The sequence below is a fragment of the Xenopus laevis genome, chromosome 5S (genome assembly GCF_017654675.1).
Source record: "Xenopus laevis strain J_2021 chromosome 5S, Xenopus_laevis_v10.1, whole genome shotgun sequence".
NCBI classification, from domain to species: Eukaryota; Metazoa; Chordata; class Amphibia; order Anura; family Pipidae; genus Xenopus; species Xenopus laevis.
In genome coordinates this window covers 28,137,532-28,158,708 of record NC_054380.1, presented here as the reverse complement: position 1 = coordinate 28,158,708, position 21,177 = coordinate 28,137,532, and positions in this window count along the sequence as shown.

The window sequence follows — 21,177 nt, the reverse complement described above, 5'->3', positions numbered from 1 at the left end:
TCCCCATAGGCTAACATAGCAATTCAGCGGGTTTAATTTGGCGAAGTATTGAAGTCAACGTTTTTTTAAAGAGACAGTACTTTGATTATCAAATGGTCGAATATTCAAACTATTTTTACTTCAAATCAAATTTGAAGTAAATTTGAAGTCATAGTATGCTATTCGATGGTCGAAGTATCCAAAAAATTACTTCAAATTTCGAAAATTCCCTCAAAATCACTTCGCCCTTGATAAATCTGCCCCATAGTATTTATTCAGTTACCTTAAAAAAATCAATTTATGTCATCAGTACAGATAAGCAAAATTTGAACACTAACATTTTTCACAAATCTGTGTTAGAATTTCATTTTGCTGGGAAAAAAAGTCATGAAATACCACGAATTGATTTCAAGGCATTTGGTGTGAGAAATGTTTTTAGAAAAAACCCAAATGATACCAGTGCATTTTGCTCAAGAAAAGAATGCCCTCTGACTCCAATGCTCGAGAAAAAAGTGTAAAAAAAACCCGCTCATTACGCAATTTGTTTTTGCAAAGCCAAACAGGGCATTTAACTCATCAGTAGTCCCCATGATCGATTTTTTTTTCCTGTAAGTTCAGTGAATTGGAAATATTAAATTTTTTTAACTTCAAAAAAACTCATCAAACTAGAATGTAAATTCATTTAGGAAATAATATAAATCATGAAAACTCAATGGATTTAAAAACAATGATACCAGTGCATTTTGCTCAAGAAAAGAATGCCCTCTGACTCCAATGCATGAAAAAAAAAGGGTCAAAAAAGCACCCATTACACAAATTGTTTTGGCAAGGCCAAACAGGGCATTTAGCTCATCAGTAGTCACCAGGATAGATTTTTTTTCCTGTTAGTTCAGTGAATTTGAAATATTCAAATTTTTTTAACTTAAAAAAACTCACCAAACTAGAATGTACATTAATTTATTAATAAATGTAAATCTCGAAAACCCAATGGATTTAAAATCGCGAAAAACACAAATGCAGCAAAATCATATGCTACGCTACCAACTTTTTAAAAAGTGTAAACCCTCCAGCAATATGCCAGATATTTACATTCAATTGTTTTTTTGCACTTCATACATTTCAAACAATTTAGTTTCTGATACTCTAATTGAACTTTGAGAGGTTTAGCTTAAAAATGCAAATTGCAGGAAAAATTCAAATTCAAACATTGATAAATGTTATTTGTTTTCAGGAAGTTCTCTTTCCATCCCTGGTGAATATAGAGGCAGCCTTTAGCACTTTAGATTGCCATACCAATCCAATCAATCCTATCTAATTCAGCATCCAAATATTATTTGAGCTTCTGGAAAATATAATGGGCGATGTAGGTCTGCAACACCTGGTAAGTAGCGGTAAGTTCAATACTAAGTAAACCTTTTTGTAATAAGTCTTACCTTTAATGCACTGATTTACCATAATTCTGCACGACTACTTTGGTGACTGTTTGCTGACACAAGTGTAATTTGTGCAACCATGATGCATGACACAATTATATTAATATGCTATGGCTTCAAGTTTTATGAGAGTTGAGAAAGGGGCATGGGCATGAAGAATTTCTGTTTTACACTGGTTACATTTATAGTTACTTGTAATTGCTGTAAAAAATATATCAACCACAAAATTATTTTTTATACTCTTTCTCATCAATAAAATATCGGTACTGGGAATAATGAGTAAGCTGGTTAAATGTTATTAATAATTACCCTCCCCATATTATCCACAAAACAAGATATATGAAATATTTATGTAAAAACACAAGACATTTGCATGCAAATACACACATTTCTGGCCTTTACATGCAGCAAAGTGAACATGGATCTTTGGACTTCATTATATATTTTTCATTATTTAGAACTGTCATGCTGTAATTAGACTATGTTTATATAAGTCTGGCAGTCCATATATCACAATTTCTAATTAATAAAATCTCCCTGGCCCCTCAGTTGAAATATATATATTTCACTCATCGACTGGGAGGAATTTACATTAAATAGTATTAAAAAATGAAGCAATATATTATCTGCCTCATGCCGGCCTAATGTGTTTATATAGCCTATTAAATTATAATAGCAACCAGGGATAAAAGAAAATGTTTGAATAAACCAACACTGAAAGATGCGAATAATACAAAGAGTTGTATTTATGTGTGTCGTGAGTACATTTGGCACAGTCTTCCTCTTTAATTCCTCTACAATATGTTATATAAAATGGCATTGAATCAAGGTAAAACTCTCATCATTATTGGTTAAAAAAGAAATCGCTAAAAAAAGTACCAGGGCAAGTAATTCTGTTACAGATGGCCAAGATTGTCATTATGGTCAAAATAGTTAATAAGGTAAAATTTTGATCAAAATGGCTCAACATAAGACAATATTTTATTCCAAAGTAACCAGATAGCAATTTGATTTGTGGTTGTTGACATCTCAATCTGCTTGGGCGAAGTGGTTGAGTCATTTAGCAGGCAATTTCCAGTTTATACAGTTACAGGGTATGGGTAAAGTGGCCAAAGGTTCAGAGTATAGAAAACATCGATATTCAATTTCATTTAAGAATTTTTATGACCTCCTGATTTCCTTTTTGATTTTTGCATAGTTTCTATGGTTTAGATGACTACATTGTTAATGCATACTAAATACATTACTCCTCCAACATATCACTTCTCTCATACTTTACATAACTATTTCATTATTTCCAGTGAATAGGTTGACTGCTTTTTAATCTTGTCTGTAATCAAACATGGGGAGGAAGGCTATACTTGTTGTCTAGGAGACTTGTGTAGGAACAAGCAAACTTTTTTGTCTGTTCACACAGTTATCCTAGTACTGAACAATGATGTCCTTTCTAAAAAAGAAAAACCCCCACACACACAAGTTATAAAAAGCTATTGGGGACCAGGACCCCCCTATAAGTTAAAAAAAAACATTACTGCCAGGGCCCCCCTTACAAATAAAAAAAAATAGGGGCCCCAAAGAATATTTTAAAAAAAAACATTGGCTCCAGGGCCCCCCTTACAAGTAAAAAAAAATTGGGGCCCCAAAGAATATTTTTTAAACAAACATTGGCTCCAGGGCCCCCCTTACAAGTTAAAAAAAAAACATTGGTGGCAGGGGCCTATAGAGTATTAAAATAATACATTGGTGGCCAGGGGATTAAAAAAAAATAAAAAAACACACATTGGTGTTCAGAGGAATTGAACTCGTTGCAACTTCGCCTCCTTTCGTGACTTTGGGTCTTTTTGCCGCTTCAGGACTTCAATTTCGTCTGTTTTCAGGACTTCTTTTTGCCGCTTCGGGACTTCGGCTCTTTGGCACTTTCGCATTTCGGCTGTTTGGGACTTCGGAAGGACGGCACGACTTTGGCGTTGTCAAGGGGGCCCAGCTCTTTTGAAAAGTTCAGCACTGCTGGGCCCGGTACTCTTGTAGCCCCCTGTGTACCCCTGATGGCAGCGCTGGTTCTCCACATAGAAGTACACTTGTTATTAGAATTATTCTGGTCATCTTAGAAATCAAGACCCAGATATACCAGGTACTGTATACCAGTATACCTAGCTCTGTAGCAAATGTAAACGTGACTAAGTAAGCTGGGTTAAGAAAGGGTGGTAGACAGAATTGGGTTAGACTATAAAAATATAAATGGTTTGCCCTATGTTATTAAATCTCATTCACCACAAAAAAAATTTGGACGGAAACAATAACTGCTGTTGAGGCAAAATTTTGTAACAGCACTTCTGTCACTATGACATGCTTTTATTTCATAAAATGTAACAGATATATAGCAGGTTGTTTTATTTATTGCGCTATGAAATTCAGACTATTAAGTTTATATTATCATAGAATCATTTTTTAAAATTGCATTTTATTAAATCTAAAGCAAACAATATCATGAGAAAACCCATTATTTAGTCTGAAACTGCTATCTAGAAATTCCTGAATTATGGGAAGCCCATCTCCCATAGACTTGATTTTCATAAAATAATTAAGTAATAATAAATCAGTACCTTGTACTTGAAAAAACGGTAAAACTCATCAAAGTCAAATTTGCACTGATTTAAAAAAAAATTTAAAAAAATTTGCTTACATTTTGCCTAGGAAAATGATTGACTTTTACATAAACCCAACAGCTTTTAGGTGCCGAATGTTTACATTCAAGTTTTTTGCTCATAATAAATATTGAAGATTCACATTTCAGAATTTAAATATATGCATAATTTGTTTTGAATATAGACTAATTGCATTTTTTAATGATTTTATAATTTTTTAGAAATGTACTTGAAGTTAAAGGCAAAAGGGTACATGTAGATCTGCAAGCGCAGTGAGCAAAGTGCAATTTCAAGTGCAATTTTGCCAGCGTCACAAGGGGATTGATGCACTTTGTGCAATTGCACTGCACCTGCCACAATTGTCAATTGTCCAGTTATACAAAATGAACACAACTGCACATATGCTTCATCGAAAAATCAGGCATAATTGTCCTGAATATTTCCAAAGTTTGCCTGACATCATTTCCAGTGGTTTCTGTATGTTATTTTTGGTGTTTATCATGCAAGTGATGTGTGCTCCCTATTCTTTCACCTCAACTGTACTGCAGCAATTGACACAGGCAACTGAGGGAACCCTGGAGCTACTGCATGTTTCAGGGGGGGGCCATTAACTCCAGGGGTTCCCTTCGTCATTAGGCAAAGGAGTGTTCAATTCAGAATGAAAGGCAGGAAGGACTAAACGGCCCTGAATGGTGATGGGCAAATCTGTCTCGTTTCCCTTGCCTAAAAATGTGCAAAACGGAGAATAAATTCACGAAACAGCGAAAAATTTGCGAAACACAATGAAGTCAATGGACGTCAAAATAATTTTGACGCACAACAATTTTGACGCAAGCAACAATTTTAATGCGTGTGCCAATTTTGACACTCGCCAATTTTTTTTTGTTGGGGCCAAAATGCGGAAATTCAACGTGAATCCATGCCTGGCGAATGTATTCACCCATCACTAGCCCAGAGTGCAATAAAAATATTTCAATTAAACTGGCTTTACACACAAATGGCTGTGGGGTAATTTTGGAGACAGCAACTGCACTTGCAGACGGACATGTGTCCTAATATCTGTCTATCCCTTGCTATTCTCTCCACTCTTGATCGTGACAACCTGTCTTACTTAGCAGTATTCAAAGCACTCTGGGAAAATGAGTCTTGACTTAATGTAGAGATGATCTTTGCAGCTTTGTTTTCATAGTATATGTATCACTATACCTCTTCCATAACATGACATCGCACATAGGGATTCTTCAGTTCCAAATGTGATCCAAAAATGTCATTTTAAAGCCCAAATTGACCTAGGTTCAATGTCCAACTGTAGTCTTACGGTTGTTGTTGTTTTTTTTTATTTTAAGTGATTTACCTGTTCCCGACTATACTTGCCTGAATCTTGCCAATTATATTAATTAACCCTTTGCATACCTCACTATTCAATGCTGACCTGCTCCTAGCCCTTTCAAATTCTAAAGTCCCAAATTCTCGGTCCAAAAGGCCTTGTGGCACTGACAAGACTGATGAATTTACAAACAATTTACAACTGGGTTATCCACCTTTAAATACATTTTTAGTACGATTAGTAAAACAATTTGCAATTGGTTTAGCTTTATATTCAGCAGCTCTTCCGTTTCAGCAGTCTGTTGCTAGGGTCCAAATTACCCTGGCAACCATGCATTGATTTGAACAGGAGACTTTAATATAATATGAAAGAGGAATAAAAAAAATAGCATTTTTTTGTTAGATCGGGTCAGTGACCTCTGTTTCAAAGCTGGAAAGAGTTGGAAAAAGGACAAAATTTAAAAATGATAAAACGTGACAAGTTGCTTAGAATTAGCCATTCTATAACATTCTATAAATTAACTTAAAGGTGAACCACCCCTTTAAAAATAATTTACAATTTTAAATAATGTATGATATTTGTGGAAGAAAGTTGGAATGTCACTTAACAGTAAGGGGCAGATTTATCAAGGGTTGAAGTGAATTAGAGGGAATTTTCTAAGTAAAAAAATTCGAAGTAATTTTTTCGATACTTCGACCATCGAATAGGATACTATGGGGCACATTTACTAAGGGTCAAATATCGAGGGTTAATAAACCCTCGAATTCGACCCTTGAAGTAAAATACTTCGAATATCGAAAACAAAGGATTTCCCGCAAATCCTACGAACGAACCTACTTCGAATGATCGAAGGATTTTAATCCATCGATCGAAGGAATTTCCTTCGATCAAAAAAACCTTAGAAAAGTAATGGGGAAGGTCCCCATATGCTAACATTTTACCTAAGTATGTAGTCGAAGTTTTTTTTAAAGAGACAGTACTTCGACTATCGAATGGTCAAATAGTCGAACGATTTTTAGTTCGAATCGTTCAAGTCGAAGGTCGTAGTAGCCTATTCGATGGTCGAAGTACCCAAAAAAATACTGCGAAATACGAATTTTTTTTATTCGAATCCTTCACTCGAGCTAAGTAAATATGCCCCTACGACTTCGAATTTACTTTGACTTCGATTCGAAGTAAAAATCATTCGAATATTCAACCATTCGATAATCTAAGTACTGTCTCTTTAATAAAACTTCGACTTCAATACTTCGCCAAATTAAGCCTGCCGAAGTGCTATGTTAGCCTATGGGGACCTTCTACAACTTTTCTAAGTCTTTGTACATCGGAGTAAAATCGTTTGATAGTACACTAAAATCCAATTTTTCTGAAAAATACTTTGAGTTCGATATTCGAAGTCGAAGTATTTCAATTCGAATTTAGAAGTATTGTCTACTTCGAAATTCGACCCTTGATTAATCTGCCCCTAACTGTTCTTTTATCATGCCAAATTCTTTTTTGTTTCCTGTAAGGAAAAGCAGAAATTGCGGCCATATTCGACTACTTACAATAAATGATTGTTACGCTTTGCATACTGCAGTGAAAATGACTTATTATGAATGCTTTCTGTCACTTTAGCTTTCCTATATTATGAGATCAAATGTATGTTACATAACAGCACGGGTCGGTGGTGTATTACAAATGTGCCAGATACCTGAAGTCCAATCATTTTCCTGTGTTTTTACATGTGTACCTTTTTAGTAGGCATGAAAGTCTATTCAGCAGAACTGATCCCTACTAAAGCAAATGAAGTGTTGTATAAAGAAGCAATAAGTGAAAAGAAGCAGGATGTCATGTGAGTCATTACAGTAAGTAAGACAAATACAATGCAGTCGTATAATTTTGAGAGTCCAACTGGAGTACAGCAGCGATGGAGGCAGGACCCTTCCAAGGCTTGAATGTTACTGACCTCTAATGGCGAAAGCATCGTTTTTAAGTGTGCGAGAAAGTTTTATCAAAGGCCACTACATCGGGAATTACTTAAGATTGTGGTTAGCTTCGGTGCCATTATGAAGTGCAGATTTCTTTGAAAAAGACAGTATATATTTTTTTCAGATTATTACAGGGTGTTTTAGTATGTGGGGGGAGGGCTTATCTTTTGAGTCATACGTTAACTGTGCCATGAAATGTGGGCTAAAATACTCGGTGTATATCATGAAGCACTTTAAAACAGAAATCATAACATTCGTACTGCGTTATGAAAACCGAGCTTTTGTGCCTGAATGGATTTGTGGTTAAAACAAACACCTACAATTGAAAAAAATATATATTCTTTTGTACTGCGTGAGCCACTCTAAGGCAACGCTCGGCGTTAAACTCATGCTCATATCTTAGCCATGATTTCATTTGTCTTTTGCATTAAATATGGCAACTTCAAAAGCACGGAAAGTAAAATCAGATTTGAAATACTGACCTATTTTTTTCATTTTTCAAAGGCTGCTTGCTTTTGCGTTTTCTTTTTATTTTAAATCAAACAAAAAAAAATGATTATTATTTAGGATTTCACTATAAATTCCAGTGTAAAGCCATAAAACAAAAAAATAATCACATGCTACACACGGTCTTAGACTTAAAAATAAGATTTTTAACCCACACTTAAAGAATTATGGGCAGAATTATATTCAAATTACTTCTTAATGTCCATGACCAGAAACACTGGTATAACACAGTGCAAGGTATTGGAACATGGCTTCTGGGAGGGTAGAATATGGAGAGCAGCCAAGCAAAGAATTGTCTTTACATTATATATTACATTTTACTTTATTATTTTAAGTGTTAAAAATAATTTTAAAAAGCAAAAATACCATATTGCCTGTGGGTGTGTATAGGATTGATTTAGTTACCCATTATTCAGACAGTCCCCTAAGGTTTTGGCCTGCCAAGTGGGTCCTAATTTAGAGCTTTAGACAACTTAGCATGTACTGGTATAGAATCTGTTATCCAGAATGCTTGGGACCTGGGGTTTTCCGGATAACAGATCTTTCTGTGATTTGGACCTTCATATCTTAAGTCTACTAGAAAATCATGTTTAATAATAATAACAACAACCCAAACAGTGTCGGACTGGCCCGGCGGGACACTGGGAAATAACCCGGTGGGCACCGACCCTCGTGGGCCCTCGCCAGGCCATACCCCCTCTCCGGGCCATACCCCCCTCCCGATATCTAAATTTTGGGGAAAAATGTTTTCAGCGCTGTGCATGCACGCTGAGCGACGCAGCGCGAGCATGCGTGCTGAGTGACGCAGCTCGCGTATGCGCATGGCGCTGCTCATGCATGCGCCCTAACACAGTAACGCCAAGCTTGGCGCATCACAGTAGGGGGCCAGGGGGGCTGGAGGGGGGCCCTGGACCAGAAGTCCCGGTGGGCCTGGGCCCCCCAGTCCAACCCTGAAGCCAACGACCTGGTTTTGTTTCCAATGAGGATTAATTATATCTTAGTTTGGATCAAGTACAAGCTACTGTTGTATTATTACAGAGAAAAAGGAGTGTCTACTGTATCTTAGGCTATGGGAAAATGTATGGGACAAAGTAATAAAAAGCATAGACATAAAAAGGAGTATATAAGGAAGCTTACCGCTTTCCATCTGTCTGGGTACTCAAGCTCCAAGCCCTCAGCAGGGGGAGAAAATACATACAAAACCTAAAAAATAGAGCTGGCACTACTCCGACACCCCAAAAATATGATCAAATTGAGTACAGTCCAGGAGTCTCAAAATATTGTAAAGTAGTACGAAAAAGCTTTATTACATCTTGTATAAAAAATAAAAGCCTGGCGCGTTTCGTGTCCCCACAGGACACTTAATCATAGGCTCAAAAATGTAGGGATTTTCTCTTGCTGATCCTGGTCTGTGTCAGGCTCAGTCATTTCCCAGATTACGGCTTTTTATGCCATGGCCCTGCTGGCTATTTTGCAAGGGGTTAAACATTTAGGCGCAACAGTACAAGAAGAGGGCTACTTTCCATGCTTGAAGTATGTGTTCTCTTGATTTTATCGCTGACAATCAGGGACTTTCTTTTGACCTCACAATGAGCCACTCACTCCATAAATCATCTAGGGTGGGAAGCCAAAACGATCCTAGACCATATTTAATATATCAATGAGTGGTCATCTGATTTCTATATCAATGGATTACCTTAAAAATATTATTAAAGAAAACACAATGATTTGGGTCATTACATGACTGTAAAATCCACTAACTGCCCTGAAATCCATAAAGTCTGGCTCGTCCTAGAAAAGTTTCTGAACCACAAACTTAACCTCCATATCAAATTAAACCCAGTTTGGGCATTACTACACCTGAATTATCCTGATTCATCTTTGAAGCCAAAACCAAAATCTTTATTCAATAATCTTAACAACGTTATTACATTGTTGACAACAGCTACAAAGAAATTGTTATTCTTAAACTGGTTATCTGTATCTACACCTTCAATAAAGGATATCTTGTCCCTCTTAAATCACTTATGCTGGCAAGAAGCGATAAGGATTAAGTCTGCTGACCCTCACCTTAAACAAGATTTCATTAAGAATTGGTCGTTATATTGGGACTTTTTTGACTCTACTAACAAACTCCGTTCACTTGGACTGCTACATTTATAATTGTAGATTGTAACTCATTTTAAAATGTTTATTTACATTTGTGATGTGTTTGTAGTCACTTATATGTTCCAGCATATCCTTAATTTTATCTTTCTTGTTCAACTTTCAAGATTATCTGAGCATTATTAGGTTAATATGTTTTGTTTTACTTTTGTTTTCTTACTTAGTTCTAATAACAGCTTAGGTGTATTCTCCATCATCAAATTCTTCTAGGACACCTAACTCTCTAAGCTGTATAAGTTTGTGTTACAGTCCTTCAATGGACAAATGTTATATCTTGCTTGTTTTTGTAAAACCCAATAAAACTTTAAAAAAAAAAAAAAATCCACTAAATCACTGTGCTGCCCAATAGTTGGCTGCATTATTTAGGAAGACTGGAATAAAACCATATAAGCCTCTATAGCAGTCAATTCAGGTTCCACTTTGCAGTTCACATATAACAAGGTCACAGATCAATAAAATAACAATAGAACAAAATATTTAGTAGCCGCTATAGTTCCAAGGATGTCGACAGCATGAAATTGATATTCTCTCCAACTCTCAGACAACAGGACCCCAGACCACTACTTCCAGCCTTAGCACCACAGTGTGAGAACCAATACTTCATACAGCGGACAGCCAGTTGTATCAATCATAGGGAATCCTGCCCTGTTTTCCTAATTTGGAAAATCGAACGGGCAGTTTTGACCCAGGCAGCCCTTCAAAAAACAGGCTGCCATCCCTACAGGGGGACACTCCACAGTAAAGAAATAAAATAATATATTAACCCAATAACAGTCAAAGGTTATTGAATATAAAACTAGCAAGGGCAATGAAACATGTGGGTGGGCTGGGTGATGTAGGGGTGGGACTAATAGCGTGGTGATCAGCGATTGGCTGATCGCCATGTTATTCACTTAAATGTCCTGTTCGGATTTCCAAATTAGGAAAGCATTTTTCACCCGGGCAGTCCTTCCAAAAACCGGGCTGTCCAGGAGTAATCTGGACAGATGGCAACCCTAATTATATGTGTCTGTGTGTTAGTTAGGTGTTTTTTTTTTTAGGTGTTTTTTTAATGCACATGAAATGAAAAGAACTATTAAGTACACTTGCATGAACAGAATGAGACCAATGCTGGTACTTGGTGCACTTAATAGGTAAATTATGAAGCTGAAATATCCTGTAGTGATGCAAGTGATTTACTCCTGTGTTTATATGCAAGCTTGCTCTATGGGACATTCTATGTTTTATGTGTACATTATTTGAAAAAGAATAATATATGCCTGGATTGTGTTCAGTGAAAAGGAAAAGTCAGAATTTAAAGTTTTTAATAAATATGCCAATTTTCCAGAGGCGGACCATCTGGTTTTCATTATTCTACATAAAAAGTCAAATATGGCAAAAGCAATTTCACTGTAGTGGTTTTAATATCAAACCTTTGAAGATGAACAGTGGCCACTAATAAGGAGCCTGATGGAGATAAATGTATCATTTAAAAGCTCAAATGATCTAATCTATTACACATTTAAATTCTATTTTAAGGGTGTTTTCATGATATTATAAATATTTGTATAGGAATAGCTAAAAGATATGAATCCAGCATGTGTTTGTTGATTATTACAATCAAACTAAACGGTCTAATTAAAAGCATTATAATAGTAAGCTATCTTCTTATTTGATTAGTAAAATGAACAAACAAGGGAAAGTTGTGCTCACCACTAATTTTTAAAACCATTAGGCGGGGGTGCAATGAGGCTGTGACCACAAAATACATATAGACACATACAAGAGTCCTCTGCACTCAACCCACTATCAATATATTTTACTACTACTGAAAAAATGCCTTACCCTTTAAACAAAACAGGGATTGTTTGTCCATATATTGCAATATATTTAAGCTGGCCAACTACGTCAAAGTCATCCCATATCTGGCCAGTCCTACGCTCAATTTTATCTGATTCATTAAGAATTCTATTGCTTCATTATACATTTTACAAAGGGACTACGTTTTTCCCGCAACTTACTTGCTGATTTCAAAGTAAAACTCCCAAACTTGGCTGCCCTTTTATTAGACACCAGTGGGATCACCTGACTATAGCTGGGAAGGGTGGGAGCTACAACATGGAGCTGGTCACTGCTCCTGTATAACTATAACAAACAAGGGAAAGTTGTGCTCACCACTAATTTTTAAAACCATTAGGCGGGGGTGCAATGAGGCTTTCCAACTATAGTCAGGTGATCCCACTGGTGTCTAATAAAAGGGCAGCCAAGTTTGGGAGTTTTACTTTGAAAGCAGCAAGTGAGTTTCAGGTAAAACTCAGTCCCTTTGTAAAATGTATAATGAAGCAATAGAATTCTTAATGAATCACTTTTTTAATGAATGATTTTGACGTAGTTGGCCAGCTTAAATATATTGCAATATATGGATAAACAATCCCTGTTTTGTTTAAAGGGTAAGGCATTTTTTCAGTAGCTGTATGCACAAAATGTCTTAAATATATTGACAATGGGTTGAGTGCAGAGGACTCTTGTATTTGTCTACTGTATATATGTATATATATAGACATATGAATAGTGATGGGCGAATTTACAGTGAATATGCGCAATTCGCTGCTGGCAAATAAATTTGTGAAATGGTCGCGATAATTCACTGGTGAAAATTAGCCAAAAAAAGGGTTGCCAGCGTCAACAACGAGACGCCGGCGCCGTTTCTCAAATTTTTTGCCGTTTCGTGAATTTTGCGGCGAATCTAAACAGCGCAAATTCGCCCATCACTATATATGAAATCATATAGCGCTATTTAACTTTTAGAACAATTAACCATGATTAGCAGTATAAGCTCTAACTACACACTTAGGTTAAGGTTTAACACTGGATGACTTGGAATGGCAGGTGGCATTTGGGCAAGACTGATGCTTTTGGAATCCTCGCAGGAATAAACCTTTGTATACATTTATATATGAACATTTGTATGTATGTCCAGTTGTATGACATCATGGGACAGAGGGAAAGTGATATCACTGAATAGAACGTGTGGTGTTTGGAGGCAAGGCTGTGCCATCATGGGGCAGAGTTGTGATGTTGCAATCATCGACTGGTCAATTGTCGCATCAATCAGGGAGAGTCCTGTCCAGATTTCATTATTAGGAAAACCAGGCAGGAAGTTTTGACCCGGATAAACCTTCCAAAAACCAGGCTGTCCAGGTCAAAACTGGTCATGTGGCAACCCTAGATTTTTATGTCATTTTTATATTTAAAAAAAAAGGAATTGGTTCTTTTTAGATCAAGAAATTTCCCTGCTATAACAGACAATGGGACAGCACTCCTTCAGGGCTATTTCACAAATGATGCAGGCTTTCAGAAGAGAAGGAGTTAATTTGGTAATACCGAACAACATATGCTGACACATAGCAATACCCATAGGCAATCCATAGGAATGTTATACAGCTATGGGACCTGTTATCCAGAAAGAAGGCTGAAAGAAACATCAAGGCCACTCCGAACCCTTTAACATCAGGGTCATATAAGATAATATGCCAAGCAATTTAAAATATGTGGCAAGTTAAGAACTGTATTTTATTTGTTATTTTTAGTGAAGGGCGAATCGGTGCCAATTTCGAGAATTTACTGAAAAATTTGCGAAACACCGAAAAGAAACGCAAAACACATTGAAGTGAATGGGCCTCAAAACAATTTTGACACAAGTGACAAATTTTTTAAAAGCGTGACTATTTTTTAAAATCAATGGGCGGCTGAATAATTCTGACGCACAACAAATTTTTTTTTCGTCGCATCGGAATGTCCTTTGCAAATTAATCATGAAACCAAAAATTATTTTTTAATAACAACATCCATACTTGTTATTAATGTTTTTAAATACAGTAATTTTTTTTTTCCATTCAGCACTACTGTATCTAGATGTCTCTGCACTCCTCTCATTCACAATATATAATTGTACACCCTGTCCAAAGGCATTGTGGTGCATATACTGTATAACTATATTACGTTCAATGCAGGTATAGTTACACTTTGTGCTTTTGTCCCATAACTACATATTTTCCCAAATTAATGACTTTGTACACTTCTCCCCTATGCAGAGAAGTCTGATGGTTCTCATGTTTCTTCAACCCAAAGAACTTGATGTGTTCCCCCCCCCCCCGTATGCCTGCGCTTCAGTGAGTGCAATGTGACTTAAAAGAGTGGGCTGCATTTCATCCTGTGTTCTCCTGCAGTGAAACGCGTGAAGGATCTACTTCAGGAAGGGGGCCACACAAACTCCTGTGTCTAAGAGACTTTCTAAAGATTGTGCATGTGCGTAACAGTATTCTTTGCACTAATCTCCGGGGGCCACACTGGGGGGCTAACACAGAAAAGTTTATTGCCTCCACCCAGGGCTAAAACCAGGTACTGGTGGGCATACAACTCCCCTGGGAACTGCAGCATCTATGATTACTATACCCAATGTAAAAGACAATAAAACACACAATATGCAGTAATGTCGTGATTGTAATATATTGGCAAGAAAATATAGTGCCTAGTTCATGTAGAAGTCAATGGCAGAGGTCTAGTGACCCATTTGAAGATGTTAAAGAGGAGGTAAATTTTAAAATAGAATAATGCTAGAAATGCTGTATTTGGTATACTAAACATAAACATGAACTTACTGCACCACAAGCCTAATCAAACAAATGATTTATTCTTTCAAAGTTGGCCACGGGGGGTCACCATCTTGTAACTTTGTTAAACATCTTTGCAAGACCAAGACTGTGCACATGCTCAGTGTGGTCTGGGCTGCTTAGGGATCATCATAAATGATCAAAACGGCACAAGTCAAATAATATCTGTCAGAAGCTGATACAGCAAGACTTATTAATAATCAGAATAGACAGACTGCACTGGGTCCTGTTATCATGTAACTAATGTGGATTTTATAGTTTTTGTATTGTTTAATACAAACTTTCTCCACCTCTGCAGAACCAGTGGCTGCAGCAAAATAATCCTCAAAATAGAATCCCAGTTTATCTGTTTAAATCTGGCTCCATGATCTTTGTCCCTGCAGCTGGAGTTGGAAACAGTAAAAGGGATGTAAAGGCAAAAAAACAATCCAATACAAATCTCTTCACAGTCGCCGACTGCTCTACAGGGAAACAAACAAAGCTGCTTGAGTTCTACATGGCTGGGAAGTAATGCAGGGGCTCCCCCTGCTGTTCATAAGTATGACTGTTTCCCTGCAAAGCAGTTAGGGACTGTCTGACAATTCCTATCCACAGCAGTAAATTAAGGGAGAATTTCACTGCATACAGTCAGGTTTCCTTTAAAAATGATACACATTTTTAAATGAAAGTATATTGGAAATAGGTTTCTTTTTCATTAAAGAAAGTAAAAATGGGATTTTATTTTTATGCTTTTACATGCCCTTTAATAGCCTTCCTGACAAGTTTTTTTTTTGGAGAAAAAGTTTAGTCGAATTCCATTTGAGTTTTCGAGTTGGTAACATTGGTTCGAGTTTTAGACATTCTAATTTTTTCTTAAATAACCTCCCTATTACTAAAATTAACAATGGGTCATCCCTTGCATAAAGGTCCCTAAAAGATAAGTAAACTAAACAAAGTAAAATGCTCTCGGTTCTTTTCGAAGCACGTTTGCAATTTACATCATTTATATTTAATTTTTATGAACCTGCTGGTCACTCCTGTAACTGTAAGTCATATAGCTATACCTGTTTCTCTGCTCAGGAAAGAGATCAGAAGCCTAAGATGCCATTTAACCATCTCTTACCACCTGAGCACAGCAACATTGACACTAAGGGCTCTTACACACGGGCATTTGTTTTTGTGCTCCCCACAGGAGCCGGGGGTCCACTGGGTTTTTTCCCTGTCTCCCGCTGGCCCAGTCCGACCCTGTGAGCATTCAAGGTTGTGTTTTACTGTATTTGCGTTTCATGAAGCTTTTCTAGATGCAGCAAGCTCAATTTTCTTGCACCTCAAACATGTTAGGAAGCCAATAGACTATAGAGTTGCATTTGGAAAAACTCGCTTAGCTGCATTATTAAAGGGGTTGTTCACCTTTGAGTTAACTGTTAGCATGATGTAGCGTATGATATTCTAAGACAATTTGCAATTGGTTTTTATTTTTAGTTATTTAGCTTTTTATTCAGCAGCTCTCCAGTTTACAATTTCAGCAATCTGGTTGCTAGGGTCCAATTAACCATAATCCACTGACTTGGATACTGACTGGAACATAAATAGGATAGGCCTTGAAAAGAATACAATAGTAGTAATACATAGTAGCAATAACAATATATTTGTAGCCTTACAAAGCATTTGTTTTTTAGATGGGGTCAGTGACCCCCATTTCAAAGCAGTAAAGTGTCAGAAGTATAGGGTCATTCTATAGGTTACAAAATGTTAACCTAATGTTTACCCACCTCTGAAATATATGCATGTTTTGCCACATAGCATGCATTTAAAAGCATAAAAAATGGATGTGTGTAAGAGCCCTAATGTGTTGCAATAACAAATTGAAGCGCCCTGGGGTGTGTAAAAGCAAAAGGTCTCACCCGCTCCCTGTGACAGGGAAAGGAAAATAAATCCTTTGAGGCAGAGCAGATGCTGAGAAGCAGTCTGGCAGCTTAGAGTAGAGAAAGGCATCATAAAATCTTGAGGAGATCCACTGCAGGTGTCACAGAGGCTGATGGGAAATCCACAGTCCAGATCCATTGTACATACTGGCAACTCAGTACAGGGCTGAAGTCCTAACTCTCCTACAGGGATTACTTTCCTAGCAATAGCTCAGGCCTGCTGCACTAGTTCCATTCACTATGATGGCTGAATGGAAAGGGTTAACTAACTCCTTGCACCCTGACTATGGGGTTCCCTACAAAAGTAAAAGTTCTACAGGCAATACCCAGGGCTAGGGGTAGGCAGAAGAGGCAGCTGCCTAGGGTGCAATGATAGGGGGTGCTGGGCAGCTATCTCTAAAATTGTCTTCTGCCTACCACTAGCCAGTTTTGCACCCCTTCCTTCCCCTTCCTCCTGTCGCCCACCCTTCTATCGTTCTCCTCTCCCTACTGTCACCCTCCCCTCTGTCGCGTTCTCCTCCCTCCAATTATGTAATGTAATAGCCAGTATATCACTCATTGCCATAGTTTCTTAAACTTTCCCTCATGTCACTTACTCTTAGTACTCCGACCTTCCCTCCAGGACCTTCCCTACCCACACACCCCTACATGCAATTTCATACCCCAGAAACACCCATTTCCTGCCTCTGAAGTACCCCAGAAACACTTAATTTCCCACACTGTGATGTCACTGGCAGGGCCGGATTTACAAAATGGGCGCCCCTAGTCCCACTGCCATTAGCTGCCCCATCCCCTCCCCCGGAAAATTTAAAAAACTATCATATCTCCTGCACATCTCCAGTGTTTCTGAACCAATGTGAGTGTGGTTGGGCAGCACGCCGCCCCCTAAAATCCTGCCACCCTAGGCCTGGGCCTTGGTAGCCTTTCCACAAATCTGGGCCTGGTCACTGGCACCCTCCTTTAACCCTGGCCAGTATTTTTTTGGGGCAAAACACAGTGGTGCACATGAACATCTGCATTGCACATTCCAAAATCAGACTGGGCCAGCTGGACACTGGGGGAAAAACCCGGTGGGCCCCAACTTTAACGACCCCACCAACCCAGACCTGCTTCCCACAGCATTTGCATTTTACTTGGTTCATCAAAGCAGTAAAACGATGTTCAAACTGCAATATACGATATGTCATAATGTCATTCACTGCCTCTATGTAACTAGAAAATAAGTTGAAAAACCAATATTTATCACAAACTAAACTCACACATTGAATTGTGGTCTCCTGAGAAAAAAGTCAACTAACCCTCACCTAAAAAGTGGCATTACAAAATGACCCACTCAAAAATCATTTACTGTCTTTTTGGCACTAAATGGGTTAAAGTGATATAAATCCTTAATTTAAATCTCCACTTAGTCAGCAGCCCAACAGAAAAAAAGTCATGCAAAGGCTTCGTAAGAGCAGCACACGATCTAAAGAATGAAACAAGCTAGATTTAGTATTTGATGCATGAATAAATATAAATGGTAAAGTAAGAATTTGAAATTGTAAGCCTTTGCAGAAATCATCCTGCCACATGCACTCCTAACCATCTCACAAGTAATATAAGTCCTGTCGAGCTCACACCCATAGCAATACATGGGGGGAAACTCACAGAAACAGCCAAATGCAAAAATAGAATGATGTGTACAGTAGTTCCCCCACTCCATTCTAATGCACAACAAAAGATTAATCCATAACCAGCAAGTCTCCAACTGGGGATTTTGCAGCCCTTCCCGCTTAAACAACACATACGATTACCAACTACAGCAAACTTTAGTTATATAATATTAGCATTTAGCACCCTGTATGCTGCAAAATACAGGTATGCCTTAATTTCGAGTATAGTTCCCTACATAAAAGTGGGCCAATTTAGACCATACCATAGATCCATCCTGATTATGCTCAGTTATGCACAAACACACTCCGCCTACTCCCCAAACAACCCAAAATTCCACACCCTTTCCCGAGAGGGTAGTCATTGTGCTCAAGGGTCTAATATATCGCCCAGCTGCAATGCAAGGGCATTCAAGCAATATGGAATTTCCATATTAAGTGATAATGCATATTAATTTATCCAATAAAACATGGCCAAGCTATAGGCATTATTAAAATACCTTTAAATGGCTAATTGTCCATGCAAAAAATCCACTAGTAAAAAAATATTTGTTACCAAACTAGTTCAAATAATCAAATAATTATAAATTTTTAACAGACAATTCCCCCGAGATAGTATGCAGAAGGGGATGTACAGATTGAGGCCTATGGACAGCAAATGTATATTAACTTTAAAGCAAAAAATCTGATTACAAAATATTGACACATTACAAAATAAATTATGACACACCAAATGCAGAAAGTACCATCCATACCAGTACTGGCCACTGGATGTCACCATTTCAACAACTGAGAAATTCTAGAAGTAGTTCATTTAAAGTATACAGACTGCTGGATATCAATATTTGAACATGAGAGAAAATATATCATGGTTTCTATAGAGAAAACAATCTCCCTAGAATTGCTAAACTTTTCTTTGAAGCTATCTAGAAGTTTATATACAATATCTATGTAATGCTATTTCTGACCACTTGATGTCACAATTAGAACAAAAGAGAACAATTTTCGGCAAGGTTGATATACCAGAAAGGTATAATACTTTCCCTGTGTCCAACATGTATTTTTGTAAGAATATGCAGCAAATATCCTATGAATTATATCAATATTAAAACAAAATGAATAAATACTCCTAATTACTACAACAAACCCAATTTACTACATGTCCCAAATACACAACTGATGCAAAGATTGTTGTTCTTAGACATACGCTCTACTTTTTATTAGATCAGATGGAGCTATTCAGTGTCACTACCCTTATCCCTGAAGCTCTTGTCTACTCTATAAATATTAAAATAATATTTTTCCTGGTCCAGATGGATTTTCAAACATTTTTTAACGATACACAATACATGTAAAGTAGTACATTTAGCCATAAAAACCAAATAATGAAATATCCAAAGCCTATTGATGCCAAGAAGGTCTATAATAAGGGTTGCTTGAACTTATCCCTCAGCTGTACTTTTAAAATCTGAACTCTCAGGTTCATTCTTAAATAATATAGGCCCTATATATATAGTACAGGTATGGAATCTGTTATCCGAAAACCCGTTATGCAGAAAGTTTCTTTTTTCTCTGTAATAATAAAACAGTACCTTGAACTTGATCCAAACTAAAATATAGGACACCATCCTATTAGTAGGATTATGTCAGTGAGCCAACATTGGGTAGAACATAAATATAATATATCCCAAGAGGTACTTGAACCTAAGAGACATTGACAAGGAACTGTTACAGAGGGAAGCATACTGGATATGGAGATTGGATACATTGTCCCCCCCCCTAAGGGCTTAAATGAGAGTAGGGGATTAAGCAGCTTTTTATAATTGTGTTCCTCTTTTTTTGTTACAGCATTGGAGAAGGACAACATTGTTTTGTGTCTAGCGATGGGCGAATTTGCGCCGCTTCGCTGAAAAATTTGCTAATTTCCCGCAAAATGGCGAAAAATTCGCGAAAATTGCACCGGACGCCGGGTTCCATGTTTTTTTTCCGTGAATTTGCGGCTGGCAAATAAATTCCCCCATCACTATTTGTGTCATACAAGTGAGATAGACGCGCCCTTCTCCCATCTAGTCCGTGAGTAAATGTAGAAATGCTAATTGAAGGTTCAATATAGCTGTAGTGACATTTTTTTTAAGACTTTATTGAATTGATAAACATGTATTCTTTAACAATTTTGTAATTATAAACATTTTTCACTTAATTCATAATCAGCAGTGGTTTAGATATTTTGATGAATTTGAAAGATTTTCACTGTTGATATTTTTTGTGTAAATTGATATTTAAGCAAACTCTGAACTATGACATTTTGTTTTTGATTCACTGAACTTTTATTGGACTTATCCATTCACTGAGAGTTGCAGTTATACAATAGAAACAATTTTTGGATTATAACAATTGTATGTTTACCCACTAGAGGGCACTGTGATATTTGAAATAAATTACACATACTCTTACTGGTACATACACTATCACTGAGGAAGGGCCATTTGGGTCTCAAAACGTTTGATTGTGTGTTCAGTGTCTGAAGCACCTTGCAATAAAAGTTGGGAATACCCTGTTTGAAGCACAATAATGTGCTGGTGTTCTATCTTTGTTTGATAGTATATTGCTGGAGTGGGGCTAGGCCAGTATCTCTACCTGCACCTCTGCACGACATAAATTTTCAATCTAACCACTAGAGGTCAGTATAATGTCACATATATAAGTTTTGAGTAAATTTTTCGCAGGATGAGACAATTTGCAATTGGTTTTCATTTATTATTTGTGGTTTTTGAGTTATTTAGCTTTTTATTCAGCAGCTCTCCAGTTTGCAGTTTCAGCAGCCTGGTTGCTGGGGTCCAAATTCTCCTAGCAACCATACATTGATTTGTATAAGCGGCTGGGATATGAATAGGAGAGGGTCTGTTGAGAAAGACGAGTAATAAAAATTAGCAATAACGATACAT